At 37.5% G+C, this 17927-nt stretch overlaps 1 protein-coding gene across 5 annotated transcripts in view; it reads left to right on the plus strand.

The window, feature by feature from the left end:
* Window positions 1-17927, plus strand: part of Ank3 (ankyrin 3) — a 557851-nt gene that overhangs the window by 345333 nt on the left and 194591 nt on the right. The window lies entirely within an intron of this gene.

The raw sequence follows: 17927 nt of genomic DNA on the forward strand, positions 1-17927 counted from the left end.
GTAAGAGTTCAGAAGACAAAATATCTTGGTCAGGAGTGGGTGGAAAGATAAAATTATTTAGTGTAATTATAGAGTGCTTTTTTTCTATCTAAAGAGTTCCAGAGAAAAGTTGAATCTGTTGAAATAATTTATCCTGAAAAGGATATCCTATCCCCTGGATGGAAGGGATATGTCAATCACAGTGCTGAGTGTTTAAGACAGAAAAATCTACTGTTCTTCTTTCCTTACTGAAAATGGAAGACTAAGACAGCGGTAGCAGAGATCTACATTAGACATGAGAAATAGGACCATACCAGGAAGCATGATTAAACTGCAAAGTACATTAATTACCTCCGAAGTTTCTGGAAAAGGGGAGGAAGGACCTGGGGGACATTCCCAAAGTTACTTTGATCTTCCTCAGACACTTGAGGCTTGAAGGAGCTATTGATTAGAAATAAATCAAACACAAATGAAAGTGACTAAATATTATTGTGTGTCCAAAATCTGGGAAAACAAAGTCAGTACAGTTTTATTTCAACTAAATGGTTTTGAAAAAAGGTTTAAAAAATGGTTTTGAAAAAAGGTTTAAAAAATGGTTTTGAAAAAAGGTTTAAAAAATGGTAGGGGAAAAACAAAGGAGGAGGTAACAATGGTTGATAAGAAATGTACTCATTACCTTGCTCATGTAATTGTAACCCCTCTGTATGGTATTTTCACAATAAAAAACTTATTTTAAAAAGTGGATCAAGGCTGCAATGCTTGGTAAGAAATGTATGCATTATCCTGCCCATGTAATTGTAACCCCTCTGTACAGTATGTTCTCAAATAAAATAAAATAAAATTTAAAAAAATGGATCAATAGGACTGGGAAGGTGGCTCAGTGGTAGAGTGCTTGCCTTGCATGCCTGAGGCCCTGGGTTCGATTCCTCAGCACCATATAAGCAAAGAGAAAAAAGCCGGAAGTGGTGCTGTGGCTCAAGTGGTAGAGCGCTCGCCTTGAGCTGAAGAGCTGAGGGACAGCGCCCAGGCCCAGAGTTCAGGCCCCACAACCGGACCCAAAAAAAATTTTTTTTAAATGGATCAATATTTGTTTTCTTGGATTTTTTAAAAATGTATTGGTCATGGGCATAGACTTCGTATATTACTATAGCCTTTGGTTTGCTATTTTATTTGTTTTATTTTATACTTTTTGGTCATTTCTGGTGCTGATGCTTGAGCCCAGAGCTTCACACATGCTAGGCAAGCGCTGTGCCATTAAGCCACATTCCAAGCTCATGCACTATTTTTAAAAGATGATTATGATTATCAGATGCCTTTGTCCTTGGATAGAAAGATATAAGAGTTTTGTAAGGGAACTGTCTTTGGCAATGGGCTGTGATTTCACTCTGTGGAATGTATGTGTGTGGGGGGGTGCTAATGTATGTACACATGTAGGTAATATAGCTGAGAAAATAAAAGTTCCAAAAACCTGGTAGTAAAGGCAGTTCTGACTGGATTCCGGGGAGACTGGGAGAAAATGGTGGCATTGTCTTTGGCAGGAATGTCAGAGCAGCATGCACTCAGAGGAAAGTGCTGATAAACAAAATGTCAAAAGCTGGCTTCATAAGTGACTCCAAGCAGCCACAAGCACACTCCCCAGCTGATTGCCCTGCTATTTTCGGTATTCCACATATCATGACTAAATACTCTGGGCTTGACTGGGGGCCACAAATATGGTAAGTCCATGGGGAATTCTGGGAGGTCTTACATTTTTTGTAAGGTTCCCTACTCTTGTCTGTCCCCACCCCTCCCATTTAAATAGTCACTTCTGGATCTGATCTCCTACTTCCTTACTAGGAGGTAGAGGGAAAACCTTTACATTTCCAAGGCAGATATTTTTAGAGGTGATGCGCTGTCCAAAGTGTTAACTAATTGAGTTATCGGATTTCATACTTGGCCACAGAGAATGGCAGTGGAAGAAGCAGAGGGCTTCCTAGACCAAGTAAGCATTTATCCCCTTCCAAATGAAACGCATTTTCCTTATGGAAGTGTTGCTGTTTTGCCTGGAATGGTTGTATCTGTCTAAAGAAAAAAAATGTATGTTGCTTTGTAGTAAGGAAACTAACCTGGTCCTAAAAGCCATGAATTGCTGGAGTTAAATATGTGTACGAGAGTGGCTGTCCTTTCTGTTTTCTTCGGGTCTGAACGGTAGGAATTGTTTTGTCTCTGATATAATTTGGAGTGCATCCAGTTAAAGCCTGCCTTGAGGTCATGCTTAACCAAATGCACAACTGGGGAGTAATCGTGCAAGGAGTGCCTGGCGAGCACCAGAATGTAAAATGATTTCAGTAGTCACTTTACTTGAGAGAAATCTGAAGGCTTTGCAATTCAGCTTTTCTTTTCTGATATAACAATTATAAGAAGATAGGAAATTTCGCAGTTGGGGAGGGAAACATTGTAGAGGAAAAATCATTTTTTTTAGATTTACAAATGGTAGGTGGAGGATGTAATTGGAGGTTTACAAATGTCATTTATGTTTCAGTAAATACATGCATCTGATTAAGCCATGTTGTTTAGGACTTTTAAGGAATTTGCATTTCCCCTTTAAGGAATGCTATCTTGAAAAATGAGTACATATTCATTGTCTGTTTGTAAAGTGTTGAAATATTTGATTCTGTGGGATTCACAAAATATAGTTCATGCAAGAATATGGTTAAAGATTTCATATGACCTCCAGTTTCTACCTGTGTCCTTCTCGGTTCATATGAGTTCATCTAACCATGAGAGCACACATGAACTATGAATAGAAAGGAATATTCTTTGTTATTAACACAATAAATTAAATCTTTAGCACAGGAGATACATTTTGTTTGAAAATTGAGTGTAATAGTTACAATGACTAGAAAAAAGACATTATGGAAATGAAGACATTGGTGTATAAGGGATACAGACATGTCTATGGTTTTGAGAAAAGAAGTTATTTGACATTATTCCACCATCCCCCCAAAAAAAAACAATTCAAAGATTTATTTCAAAATTTTGATCTTAATTTTTAAGTGGACTCTGTTGTAAACTTTGTACTCTTTAAGACGAAGGTCTTTTGCTAAAATTCTGCTCCTTCCTGACATTTATGGAATGATGTTATGATATAGCTAATAGATAAAATTAAAACCTGAGAGAGATTTCCCAGAGTGTTCAGGGAAAGGCCTTTTCAGATAAAAAAAAGTTTTTAAAATTTTTAAAAGCTGTAAATGTTATTCCTGGATCCTAGGCATTAATTTGAATTGTAATGTACTAGTAATATAAGCATCTTGGCACCTAGATCTTAAAAATTGTGTCACTCTAAAAATATTCAACTTACTCATCCAAAAATTGTGAGCTGTATTGTTAAAATCTGCCTGTGCATTTTGTTCTATTCGTGGGAAACCTGTGAACTTGACATATACTCATAAATTAGTTAAAATTAACATTGAGAAGTACTAATAGCTGTGGAATGTTTAAGGAAGTTACAAATATATGCTAAATAATGGACCTAACAGGCCTGACCATTTATGAATTACTCTTGAAAATATCTGAAATCCAAAAATGTAAGTCCCTCTCTACCCAAAGTAGACTGTCTTGTTTTTGCCTCATGTCAGAACTTATCAACCAAATGGGAAAAGCATTTCAGCTCAGCCCATATGTACAATGTTTTCTGTTTTGGTGGGTATTCCTATTTTGAAAATGTGTTATAAAATGACAGACTGAATTTGAAATTATCATGCCCTGAGCTGTTACTCTGGAAGGGTACTGACCCGACACAGATCACAGAGAAATCCTGTCACAGTGGAGTAGCATTTACTATTGCTGTACTGGGTTCAGTTGGACAATGAATAAGAATTCTTTCTCTCCTGGCTTCCTCTCTGACTTGAGCAGAAGAGTGAATACTTTATCTACGTGAGCTGAGCTATGGATAAACTCCTTGCTAAGAGGGTATAGTAAATAATTACACTTTTCACAAATGATTGCTGTTACCTCCTGCAACTTCTGTTTAGTTGTGGTTTTGATAGTGCTGTAGAGTTGTGGGAGATTTTCTACAAAATGATATAGTCTATGCTGGGGGAAAATTAGTGATTTTATAACTTCTTACTGTGAAACATGTGCTACAAAAATCTTCTAGAAAGATAGATATGTGTGTACCTTTGCTAATTTAGAAACAGCATCTAATGGGTTGCTCCCAAATCAAGTCTGTACAAAAGAAATCATTTTGATAAAGGATTGGTGAAAAATAACTCTTCAACTTGAACTCTTGAATAATGCTTGTGAAAAAAAACTAGCCTATAGTTTTGAACAAAATCCAAATGTAATGCAATTTTAATGTATAACTAATGATAACATCCTTCAATAGTAACTGATAGGAGTTATTTTTAATCCCTATAATATAAAACAGAAAGTCTGGGCTTTCATTGTCTTTAAACTGATTTCTTCTGTCTTGTATGTGATTGGCAATAACTGATACAGTACTGAAGAGGAGGAACCTCTCATTGTATTGTTAATGATTTTTACTTTAGAAAGTTAGAAGCACCTAAGATGATGTATGTAGCCAACTTCAAATAAAGAAATCCAGGACTTGCCCTTTTTACTGCTGAGACTGTGGAGTTTCTTATTTTGAAATAAAAACTTTTAGTTATAGAATAAGTTTAACATGACCATATGAAGTTGGTCAGGCCATTCTTTTCCCAGATCACTTATAAATTTGGATATTCATCAAGGTAAAACAATATTTGTTAAACAAGAAACTCTGTGTCTTTTATTGAGCATTCACTCTCTTCATAATGTTAAAGCATTTTTAGGCACAAAGCATGAACACATTTGCTAATTCATTATCCTAATGCAAATAGGCTTTGTTTTTTAAAAATATTTCCTTTTTACCATGGTGCTCAGAATACATTGCAAAAGCAAGTTTTCTAATTGGACTGTGGATACATAAGCCATTAGATTATATAGCATTAATTTCTGTATATATCAGCCAAATATCGATAGCCATAATTTTGGCTGGCCTCAAACTCCCAATCCTGTTGTCCTACTCTCTTACATATGTTTACCTATAGGAAATGAGGATACCTGCTGGTACTCCTACAAGTAGCAAACACTTCTAGAGAATAGGATTGTGTTGTTAGTGCAATCTTTTTTGATTCAGTGAATCAATGGATGTTAATAATCAATTGAAAAAATATTTAAACTACCTTATAAACTCTAAATATGTTTCTACTTCATTCAGTTTAAGTTCTTGGCTATTTTGTATTCTAACTGATTCTTCTTATTTATTTACATTAGTCTGTAAATTCAATGATTATTCCATCATATTTTGAGAATACAGTCATAAGATAGATTATATTTTACAGACTTCAGTTTGTATTTAAATGCAAACTGTGTCTTACTCATTTTTCCTCCTCTGATTAGGCAACACCAAGCACTCAAAAAGAAAAATCTTACAATTTTAAATAAATCCTCATCTTTGAAGAAGCAAGCAAATCATAAATTTGGCCTTCTCTCCACTATTTAGTCATGCAAGAGACAAGACTTTTAAATATTTAAATATTAATAAATAATATAAAGAGGAAAATGCACTAGTTAATCTTCCACTTCAATGATCAAAGTTTGACTGTAAGTTCCATCCAGTCTAGAAATGTCCCAAAGTAGAGGCTTTGTATCTTTAGTTGTGTTTATGCAAAGATGACAAGCTATCCATGAAGAATATTCAATGCTGTCTGTCATCTGTGGCAGCACCATGAGCTGTGAGGTCTGTTGATTAGTCCTCATGTTCTTTGCAAGAACCTTAGTTGATATTCTGAGGACAATAATTCACTGCAAATACACAATGTCCAAATATGTGAACAGGACCATGTAGACAAGGTCAGAGGGAAAGACTATCTAGGAGGAAGACAAATTTAGGTAGCAAAAAAGCAAATAGGTCAAGTGATCCTGGCCGGTAATTAGGAAAAAACAGCAGCACTGCCTTTGTTGAAATTTTTGCCTTCCTGCCTGTCATGGTTTTTGCTTTAATTCTTAAAATATCTTAGAAGATAATAGGCGTTAGTGCCATTAGGTCGAACTGGCCATGAAATCAGCAAGCTCTACTATTGAAGTGTGGTCCAGGAATCCCTTGATAGCCCTGAGAATCTTCAGTACTATTTATGAGGTCCTTCTCTCTTAACTATATTATCTACATGTAGCCTGGTTTCCTTTCTATATTTCAGCCAAAGGTGGCACATAGCAAGATATTGAATGTGGAAGGTGATGTAGATTCCAGCTGTCTTCTATGGTCATACATATTTGTACATATTTGTGGGCCCAGAAAATACCAATCTCCTTTCCTTTTTTGCATCTTGGAAAATAGTTATTTTCCATAAGATAGAGCTTTGATAAGATACATATTTTTTATTAATATGCTATTATCTAAAATAAATTGAAAATCTAAATTCTTGGTTTTATTTTCCAGTATAAATAACAATAGTTCTAGGCTTCATAATCAACAACTCTTTTGGGGAATACTCAATAATATTTAAAAGTGAAAAGAATCCTGACATAAACAAGGCTGAGAACTGCTGGCCTAGATATATTTCCATGTGAATATTAATGTTCTCTGGCCTGAATTGTATGCTTAGCTCAGTTGCTAAAAGCATTAGCAAATAAGGTCAAGTTCATGTGTTCAATCCTGCATGGCCTATTATGTCCTCTTGACTCATGTGTATAGTCATAGCTTACTAGGCTGGAATATTAATTTCAAAAATAATTTTCACATAATGATGGTAATATTAATAGTAGACTGTGTGTTACACCATCTCTCTGTCATATGCATTACCTCCTTCGATATCAGTATATATATGCCAATATATATGTGTATGTATATCAATATATGTGCAAATACACACATATATATATATATATATATGAGCTGACATCAATGCAATTTTCATTTTACAGATGAGGAAAGTTAACAATGGTGTTTGATTACATTGTGCTAGGTCACAGAGTTTATGAATTGGAGATCCAAGTTATGAGCTGGAGCACCCTGGGGCCAGAGCCCCAAGATGAACCATAGAGACTTTTGCATAAAAAGTGATGACTCAGTTTATGCCTATCCCTAAACATTTGAAAATCATCCATGACATGGCAGATTGGAATTAACCACCATCATCTTCATATGTGAAAAGAAACCCCTTAAAATTAGTCCTTTTTCTCAGCACCTCTTATAGTACAGTTTAGGTATTAAGACTACAATAACGTGGAATGTCACCTACCACATTGTCACTATTTATAACTACATGGTTACTGTAACTTTGGAATAAAGGCTACTCTTACATGTTTCCATTAGCATAATAAACAGCTTTGCTTATTCTTCTTACTACATTTTGCTATTTATTTATTGTTGGTCATGGGGCTTGAACTGTGGGCCTGGGCACTGTCCCTCAGCTCTTCAACTCAAGGCTAGCACTCTGCCTTTGAGCCACAGCATCACTTCTGTTTTTCTGGTGGTTATTGGAAACAAGAGTTTCACAGACCTCCCTGCCTGGTCTGGCTTTAAACTGTGATCCTCATATCTCAGCCTCCTGAGTAGGATTACAAGCATGAGCCACCGGCATCCAGCTACTTATTTATTTTAGTACTGGGGATCGAACCCAGGATGTTGCACTTGCTGGGCAAGCACTTTGCCACCAAGCTACATCCCAGCCCTCCTATTTGCTTTTTAAAAGATTTTCCACATGACTATATAGTTTCTTGTCCTCTCTCTCTCTCTTTTTATTATCTCTAGTGTCAGGCCAGGAAGATTCCTATTCTATATCTTATCTGAGAAACATGTTAGTGGACTTAAGATTTTCAAATCAATCTGTCTGATTTTACTAGTAAACTGTCTTAATTTTAAAATATATTCTTACAGTTTTTCTGACATGCTTTTTCAATAATAACTTATTTCATAACACATGTAAAGAGCCAGGTCTGTTATTGAACACCTGGAATCCTATCACTGGGGCCAGAAGATTACAAGTTTAAAGCCAACATGGGCTATAAAACAAAAACCCTGTCACAAAACCGAAACAAAGCAGAGCTCTGTGGCTGGGAGTGAGGGCTCCGTGTTAGCATGCTTGCTTGCCATGGAAGAGAACCTGTCTCCAACAGTATGGAGGGGAGTGGGGAGGGCAGGATTTTTTGAGCAAAGATTTTGCTAAAGGAAGTGGTGCTGTGGCTCAAGCTGTAGAGTGCTGGCCTTGAGCTGAAGAAGAACGCAGGGACAGCGGCCCAGGTCCAGAGTTCAAGTCCCACGACCAAAAAAAAAAAAAAAAAAGACTTTGCTAACTGAACCACTAACATCTTTTAAGACACACACTGACTTGGTGGGCACCAGTGGTTCACACATATAATCCTAGCTGTTCAGGAGTCAAAGATTTGAGATTTATGTTTTGGAGTCACCCTGGCAGGAAAGTCTGAGACTCTTACCACCAGTTAATCATCAAAAAGCTGGAAGTGGAGCTGGGCTCATGTGATTGAGTACCAGCCTTGGGTGAAAATCTAAGGGACACTGCCCAGGGCTCTAGTTCAAGCCCCAGTACTGGCACACACACAAAAATAGGTTCTCTAATTATACACACATTGTATAAGTATGTGCTATTACTGTATGTCAACAATGAAAATGGAAAGAGCAATAGTATTTTGATATGTTGGCTTAAAAATCATAGGAGTTTTCCCTGTAGGCCCCAGAAAAGATAGACATTTTCCATACCCACAGTTCCTATGAAGGCCCAGCTGTACCAGCTGGCCCACACACTTTAGGATGCGAAATTCAAGAGCTCTTCCTCTCACAGCTAACGCCTCCTCTCCCTCTGCTGCTGGGAGCCTCACCCTTCAGTTCCCCCAGGCCTTTAATTATCTGACCAGGAAGCTGAAGTCCAGTGTATAGTAATTTCCTGGCTGCCTCCCTTCACAGAGAGAAATTCTTGCACTGCAAGAAAATACTTTTGTTCACAATATTAAATCTATCCACGCTAAAATTTGAGGCATTTATTTGCTGATTTAAAAAAAACAACTGGAGAAAATGTTCATCGACTCAAGTAAATACTTATTTTCTCCTTTTACCTAGACCAAATTTAGCTTATCACTGTTTTAGTTGCTATATTTAAAATGTGAATAATTCCCTGGTAAATATTTTAGGATTCAAGCCAGTACCTCCTACATAATAAGGATCCGTAAGCATGAAGGCCTGACATGCTTGTTCTGATTCATAACACACCAAAAAAAGTGGAAAAACCCCAAACAGTTGACATATTTTATGTAATCCATTATCTATAATACCATAAGCCATTACTGAGTGTTTGCTATATGACAAACATCAGTGTCTTAGTACTATAAAGTACATATTTTTAAGATACTTTGAAGTTTGCTGTGTAACAATTTTGTATTTGTTTTGACTACCAAATTTGAATTACCTAATACTATTTCACTTCTGTTTCACAAAACAAAGCTCTCTGTTGCTTTTTTAGCCCTGTCCGCATGTGAGGAGCAAATCATATTTAGATACAGCATTGTGTGGAATAGGACACCTGGAATAACATGCATGGGACTTTGCAGAAAGGGAGATTGGATCTGTAGCAATTGGAAATCCAACTTAGCCTCTAGTCTGGGAATAGAGTATTTAAGGCATGCTTGTTTTACCAGTTTAAACTCTAACGCTGTGTTCTGGCATTATAAAGTTCAGAAAAGAATATTAGATCCATGGGACCTAAATTCTGTGTTTTACAATCTCCACACTTGGCATCTATAATGAAAAAGATGATACAGTGGCTTTTACTTACCTCAAGAAAATAAGATGTGTTTTAGGGCTGGAGGTATGACTTAAATGGTAGAGCACCAGCCATGAGCAAGAAAGCAGCAGGTATGAAGATCTGAAATACACATGCGCACACAATTTGCAAAAGCACTAATTTTCCCTTATAATATTAAATATTTGTGTATTTAAAAAGAAAAATTCTCCAAGGTTGTTCCATGTTCTGAGTTGCTGGGCACTGAGAATCCACAGATAGGACTTGTTTTTCTGAAGTAGCTTGTTACCCATTGTCCCAAGAGATAACTTAAAACATGCCCAAACACTGCCAAGTTTTCCAGCAAGCCTGGTAATGAATGTACCTGTCAACCATACTTCTCAGAATTGGTTTCCTCTTCTGTGGTTATTTTCTTTTTCTGTAGTTATTTCTGTGGTTACATGTATGCATCTTTACATTTCAGAATAACCAAGAATAAAGGTTTTGTTCAGTTAGCATGTCCTGTTAGTACAGCCTTATCCTTAGGCAAGTATGACAAAAATGATATTGTCCTAAAAATCGTTCTATTTACTTATTTGTTTTTATGCTGGGGCTGAGGCTTGAACTCAGGCCCTACCCACTGTCCCCTAGGTTTTTTGTTCAAGGCTGGCCACTTGAACCAAAGCTTGGCTCCAACTCTAGCTTTGGATTCCTGGGCAGACTTCCAACCTTGATTCTCAGATCTCAGCCTCCTGAGTAGTAGGATTATGGATGTGAGCCATCAGTGCCCAGCTAATCCTTGAGTGGAAAAAAAAACAAAAGAGAATCGTTCATTTTGCTTTAACTTTTACAAATATCTTGGAAAAATACTGTACCTCTTTTTCACATTTAGTGTTAGCTAACCTGGCCACCATAGAACTTTTATTAACAAGTTTCCCATTTTTGCTTATTTAGGTAATGAACTACTTACTTAGCATTAGCAGTGAGTATGAGCTTTTACATATTGCAGTATCCTGTTGTTGCTATTGTTTTGTTTTTATGCCTGTCCTGAGTCTTGAACTCAGGGCCTTGGCACTGCCCCTGAGGTTTATTTTGCTCAAGACTAGCACTTTACCACATAAGCCACAGTTCTACTTCCAGCTTTTTGTTAATTGGAGATAAGAGTCTCATGGACTTTCCCACTTAGGCTGGTTTCAAACCTTGGTCCTCAGATCTCACACTGTTGAGTGGCTAGGATTGTGGACCACTACCACCGTCAGGCATGTCCTGGAGTTCTTAAAGCCAAAGGAAACTTGTTGTTATCACTTCCTAACACACTAGTCTCTGTCCCATGACAGTGATTCTGTGTCCACAGTATACTTTCATAGAGTGAAGAATAAACATTTTAAGTTAAAATGGTTTACAGTGCCCCCTACAGACCACATCAAGACAAAATGTTGCTATATTGACCTGGTATTCTGCTGTCTGTGATTTTATGTCTCGTGAGGGCCAAGCTCTGTAATACCCTCAGAAAAATCTAGGCAAGCTCAAATCCTGATCCTGAACAGTATCAGTTTTATGTTGGAGAATATGGAAATACTTACCCTCCCCTGGGCATCTACTCCCCCATGCCCCCGCCGCCATGGGGGAAAATACCTTTATTTTAGTTCACATCAGTCTAGGAGAATGCGTTTAGTGCAGAAGGTCTGTGCTCTAGATGAGAGATGACATCTCCAGAGCCTAGAGTCTCTCTGTCCCCCTCATATAAGCCAAATTGCAGTCAACTCATGAGATAACAGTAGGGGTTATCAGCACCCAGCATGGCAAATCTCTTGAAAACACTGCCTTTATGGGAACACAAACCTGGCCATACCCTGTGTTTTTTAGCTGGTGCCCACCTCCCCTCTGTTTAAAGAGAAAGATGGGAATATTTTGCCTTTCAGCCTGAGAGCCGCCACCGCACAGAGGACCCAGCAGGTTGGAAATGTGTAGCCACAGGGGCTTTCTGACAAAAGTCCCAGTGCAAAGATGCTAACCATGCCTCCACATGTGTTAGGTTGTGGTGACCTCATTTCAGAGATGGGCGAAGTTGCTTCTACCCTAATCCTAGCAAACAAAGGCAGCCTTGTAGCAATGGGGGAGGGGGACATCTGTGGTAGAGATCTTTATTTCAGTTGGCTTTGGTAATGATGATCACAAATACAGATCGCCTTTAGAAGCATTTTCCCAACTAGTTAAATTATCTTGTCCTTCTCCTCTAACTTTACGGATAGTAAAAATACTGTTTTATAGAAGCTAAATTAACCTCAGGTTGTCCCTAACGATAACTATTCCAAGTTGTTGGGTGTTTTTTTTTTTTATCAAATATTTGGCATGTAAAACACATACGCACAAAAATTCCCTTTAATATGTACATATCTACCCAAACATATACATTTTTTTAAAAGCTTCCTATTAAGAATGTAAAAGAGTTTAAAAAAGAAATGCCATTGTTCCAAAGGTCTTAAGAGTTTTTATTGACGGGCAACATATTGGAGCATGAATGTCACAGTTGTTTTCGATTGTGCAATTGGTCACATTCTTTTGAAATTGGTGGGAAATTAGATCACTACGCGAGATAACTATAAAATATCAGTACACAATATTTTGCTCTAAGATATCTGGGCATTATGCAGCTGGTGTCTCCCAGAGAACAAGTGAGGATTCAGCTCATGCACGGAGCCCAAACTGCCCTTCTGCATCTCACTCTGAAGCCGTAAACATTTAATAGTGTGACCCTCAATTCACTTGACCTGTTTCTACTGCAGATTATCTTATTCCAAGTAAACACCAGTCTTGGATTTTGAGGAGAGGTCCAGAGTAGCTCTATTGACTTCAAAACGAATTGGCATCTGAAATCGCTAATTAGAGATTCCAGGGATATTGGTAATAAAGCCACCCTTCTCTTTTAGAAGATGGAAATTGGGAATAATTTCACAATTTGTGTTAACTTACTCACCAAATATTACTGCTATTAAAAAAAAACTCATTCTGGGTGCTAGTGGCTCATGCCCTAATCCTAGCTACTCAGGAGGCTGAGATATTATGATCATGGTTTGAAGCCAGCTTGAGCAGAAAAGTCCATGAAATTCATATCAAAAAGCTTGAAGTGGAGCTGTGGCCCAAGTGGTAAAGCACAAGCCTGGAGCAGAAAAAGGTAAAGGACAGCACCCGGACCCTAAGTTCAAGCCTAGTACCAGCACAAAAAACAACAACAACAACAACGAAAACACTAGATTGATCAGTATCTAAGTAGAATAGACTAAACACTGTAAGCATCTAGAGAAAAGCAATCAAAATCTAAAGGTTATCAGAAGTAGGGAAGAAATTCTAGTTCAAAATTTGAAACCATTCATTTTTCACTGTCCTGAAAAAGTCACACTCTACATATGATTTCCTCATCTGTAATAATCTGTTAAATGGAGCCTTGGGAACAGCACCTACTTGTGATAGTTTGACAGGGTCAACATACTATAAACTGAAGAGCTTAAAAGAACATGAATTTATTCTCCTACAGGGCTAGAAGGCCAAAATCAAGGTGTCATCAGAATCACATTTTTCCCAAAATGGTTAGAGGAGCTGCTTTCCTTGTCCCTTCCCTTGTCAGTGTCAAAATAACTCTAGACTGATTCTGTCCTTACATTATGTTCTCCCTCTCTCCCCTCTTTCGTGTGTGTGTGTGTGTGTGTGTGTGTGTGTGTGTGTGTGTCCATTTTCTGTCATTGTAGGGATACCAAAAATTGGATTAAGGGCCTATTCTAATTCAGAGTGATAACAGAGATGTCTACAAAGATCCTACTTCCTAAGGAGATCACATTGTGAGGTCCCAAATGGATTTTGGGGATACACAATTTAATCCACTATACTGAGCACTATTAGTCATAGAACTATTATAAGGATTGACTAAAAGGCTTATTGAATGTATATTGCGGTATGTCATAACATAGCTAAGTTAATCTCAGCACTTGCAATGGTTTCTAACATGTAGTCAGAGATATGAAGCTTTAGATATTAGATTGGCATTCAGAAAGTACCTGTTCTTTCTGCCCAGTGTTCTGTGAAATAAATTCTGCACCATAGTCAAAGTCTGAGTTGCTAGATTAATTTATAATAACACTTTATCCTTGAAGCTATTTCCTTGAAAACATGCATGACTCATATTTATTTCCTGTCTAGTAAAATGGCAAAGTAAACACGATTAAAAGAGTGAAAAAAGAAAATTTCATTTTCCAAATTCTTCATCAGATTTGGTCGCTAAGAGAAAAACAATGCTAACCAGCCTGTCTGTATCTACATTGGTGCCCATTAGCTCCTTAGGCAATGTTCTTCTTGTAACTCTCCATGCAGTATGCTCAGCTCTGTACCTGATTTCACCCTATAGTAATTCATCAACAGCCATCTTTACACACTGTATCTAGATCAGTTCTCCAAAGGGGCATTGTTTTGATGGAATGCTGGAGATCGAAACAGACTTACCAATTGGTTTGCCAATCTATCTACATTCAGATAAACCATGGTTCCAGTTTGAATCTGGGTCCTTTCCCAACTGGTATCAGGCAATACTAAATTCCTCAAGGATGCTGACAGTCCAAAGAGTTCCTTGACCACAAAGGTCAGCAATGGATGCTCTCCAGTGTTCCTGCTGCTAAACTAGGGTACTGTAGATGATGTATATCAGATGCGTTTCAGATGCATTTTCAACTTGAAGTATTTTCAGATTAACGTACTCTTGTACGTTAAGTCGTACATATTCTACACAGCAGTCTTCACTTGTCTCTTTTTCCTCTTCTCTCTTTCCTCTCCCATTTCCTCCTTATTCTTCAAAGTGTAATATGGATGTTTGTTATTGCTTTGGGATGGAGAATAGGTTGGTGTACAATAGGGCTGAGAAAAGTGTCCTGCCTGTTAATATTCCAAGGCAGTTAATTAGCTAGCTCAGATATTATTTAATACCAACATTATTGGCTGAAAATAATATAGTGATGATATCCACCAGAGTTTTTGTTCCTAATCATTCAAACAAAAGTGATTAATTACAAATCAAGAGCAGGTTTAGCACTTGTGCACTATGTGAAATTGTATGAAAAGTACATACATAAATGTAGATTCGATGTGCACATGAATATATAGTTCTTTCCTGGTATGTATAGGGAACTGTCTTCAGGATCACCAGCACCACCGCCTCCAATCTCCTACAGACACCTAAACCTCTTATATGAAAGAAGAAATGATGAAAGAAGAAAAGTCAGAAACAGGTGCTGGTTCATATACAGGAGACTGGGATGGCAGTTTAAAACCAACCTGAGTAGAAAAGTTTGTGAGACTCATCTCTATTAACTAGCAAAAAGCTAGAAGTGGAGGTTTAGCTTAAGTGGTAGAATATCATCCTTATGTAAAAAAGCCAAGTGAGAGCATAAGGCCCTGAGTTTAAGTTCCAGTTCTAAAAGAAAAGGAGCAAATTATTCATAACTTTCATCACTCTTAAAAGAATCCCAAACTTAAATAAATAGGGAGAGAGCCACTGAATTAGAAGTGTTGTCTTATATTGGTTATATTCGTTTTGCTTGAGAAGTTTAAAGAAAATTCTTAGGGAACTGTATATGGATCAGTTCCAAGGCCTTTAGTGCCCACTTGAACTATCCCACCTTTTTAGCTGCTGTTTTTATATACCAAAAGTCAGGATTTGGGCTGCTTCACTTGCAGTTGTTTTCTCTGGCAGCTGAAATATCCAGGCAGACTGATGTCATTTGTTCCCAGAGCAGTGTCAGGGCCCTTCTGGGCAAATTTACTGATAAGTCACTAAGCAGGCACAGAGATGATATTTTATGGTACAATGAGCCATCCTTGCATAGCTAATTTATTTCTAGCTGAACTTGTAAACCTCAATCTATGTTATCAAAAAATAGACCTCTTTAAAAACTACAATTTTTCTTTGTTCCTGGGAACTTGAAGTGAAAGTTCTTTTGTATGAGTCTCTATCTTTTGCAGTTTCCTTTTTTCTGATCTAATGAAACAATTGGTATATTTAGCTCAAATTCCAATTATATTTTTAATTTTCTTTTTGGTCAGTACTAAGGATAGAAGTTGCTTGCTAGGCAAGTTGAACCATGCCTCCAGCCCTTTTTTTAGTTTGTGTTTCAGATTAGGTCTTCCTCTTTTACCACAGGTCAGCCACTCACCTTTACTTCTCCAGTAGCTAGAACCCTATATATGGACCACCAAGTCTGACTTTTTTTTTCTTTAAGGTAAAATCTCATTAACTTTTGTCCAGGATGTTCTTAACTGGTGATCTTTCTGTTGCTTTTAATTCCCAAGTAGTTGAGATTATACACATGTACTATCACATCTGACCCCTGTTTTAGTAATATGTATGTATATTCCCAGATTCCTAACTCTGTGACTTAATTATAGCTGGTACCTATGAGTGTGTGTGTGTGTGTGTGTGTGTGTGTGTGTGAGAGAGAGAGAGAGAGAGAGAGAGAGAGAGGATTCTCAATATAAATAACTGCTATTTCAACTACTGGTGTTAATAAAACTTCTTACATTGTTCCAGACAAGAATTTGATTACTAGTTATTTGCATCCAATATGTTTGTTTTTTATTCCATCATTCATAAAACATACTGTTACAATGGCCACATGTCAAGGTTATATCTAGTTTCAAAAGAAACAGAAAGCTTAATTTCATACAGAGTGTCACTGGCCCAAGCAAACCAAAGATTTCAGCCTCCTTAAATAAATAAGAAATAAAAAAGGTTTATTTATTTTAAAGTAGTTTTCAACTGAAGAGACTTCCCTTCAGGGGACATTTTGCAATCTGGAGACATTTTTAGTAGGCCCAGCTAGGGACTATGACCGGCACCTGGTTGGTAGAGGTCATGGAAGCTGTGTGTATTGCATAATGAATAGGATAGTCCAGAGCAAAGAATTATTCAGATCAAAATGCCAATAGTGCCCAATAGAAGAAGCAGTATTTAAAGACGCTTACTGCTCAAAGGGGAAAGGTCAAGGAGGCACTGGGAGGTAGTGACTTTTCTTCTGAAGTCCTGGGCAAGTCAGCTACTACTAACTCCCTTATACTAGAACTCAAGACCCTTCTTAGGGTCTTTCATCTCAACTATATTTCCTGGGATGAATAAGTGTTCTTGGAAGAGGGGTCTTGGTAGCTTTCTTAATCTGCTTGTCCTTGTTCTGTAGGCTTATAATTTTGAGTGGAAGAAAGATACTATGCTTCTGTGTGATGAAAACCAAGAGAGTTCAGAGTCAGGTGCCAGTGGCTCACACCTGTAATCCCAGCTGCTCAGGAGGCTGAGATCTGAGGATCGTGGTTTAAAGCCAGCCTGGGAATAAAAGTCACTGTGAAACTCTTAACTCCAATAAATACTCAAAAAAAAAAAAAAAAAAAAACAGAAGTGGCCCTGTGGCTCAAGTGGTAAAGCAGCCTTGAGCACAAAGAGGCTCAGGGATAGTGCCCAAGACTTTTGTCCAAGCCCTAGGACAAGAAAGAAAGAAAGAAAGAAAGAAAGAAAGAAAGAAAGAAAGAAAGAAAGAAAGAAAGAAAGAAAGAAAGAAAGAAAGAAAGAAAGAAAGAAAGAAAGAAAGAAAGAAAGAAAGAAAGAAAGAGAAAGAAAGAAAGAAAGACGGACAGAAAGAAAGACAGACAGAAAGAAAGAAAGAAAGGAGAGGGAGGAAAGGAAAGAAAGGAAGGAAGGAAGGAAGAAAGGAAGGAAAGAAAGAAGGAAGGAAGGAGGGAGAAAGAGAGAAAGGGAGGAAGGGAAAAAGAAAAGAAAACAAGAGATTTCAGTGAAATAAATATGTTGGAAGCACTGAGCAATTACTCTCCTGGGGGTCTGGGTAGGCTTCACAGATGAGCTGGCATTTGAATAGGGGCTTTAAAAGAGACAGTGACCATATGGCTGAAAAAAGACACTTGCTTCTTTGAAGCCATACCTGAGTGAATGCATTTATCACTGATGACAAGGTTTATTTGGCTGTTCTTTCAGGAAAACCTGTTTCTGTGTTGCTCTGGTTTGAGTAAGACTCCTTTACAAATTTTGTAGGCCCAACCTCACAGTATCTTTCCTCTCACTTATGTTCTTTCTATTAAAGATTTTAGTAGTACATAGCTTGAACTGTGCAATTCTAGATTATAGAGATTAACACTGGTTGAGAGTTG

This window comes from Dipodomys merriami, unplaced genomic scaffold, assembly GCF_024711535.1.
Source record: "Dipodomys merriami isolate MVZ:Mamm:240054 unplaced genomic scaffold, mDipMer1.0.p SCAF_14, whole genome shotgun sequence".
Taxonomy (NCBI): Eukaryota; Metazoa; Chordata; class Mammalia; order Rodentia; family Heteromyidae; genus Dipodomys; species Dipodomys merriami.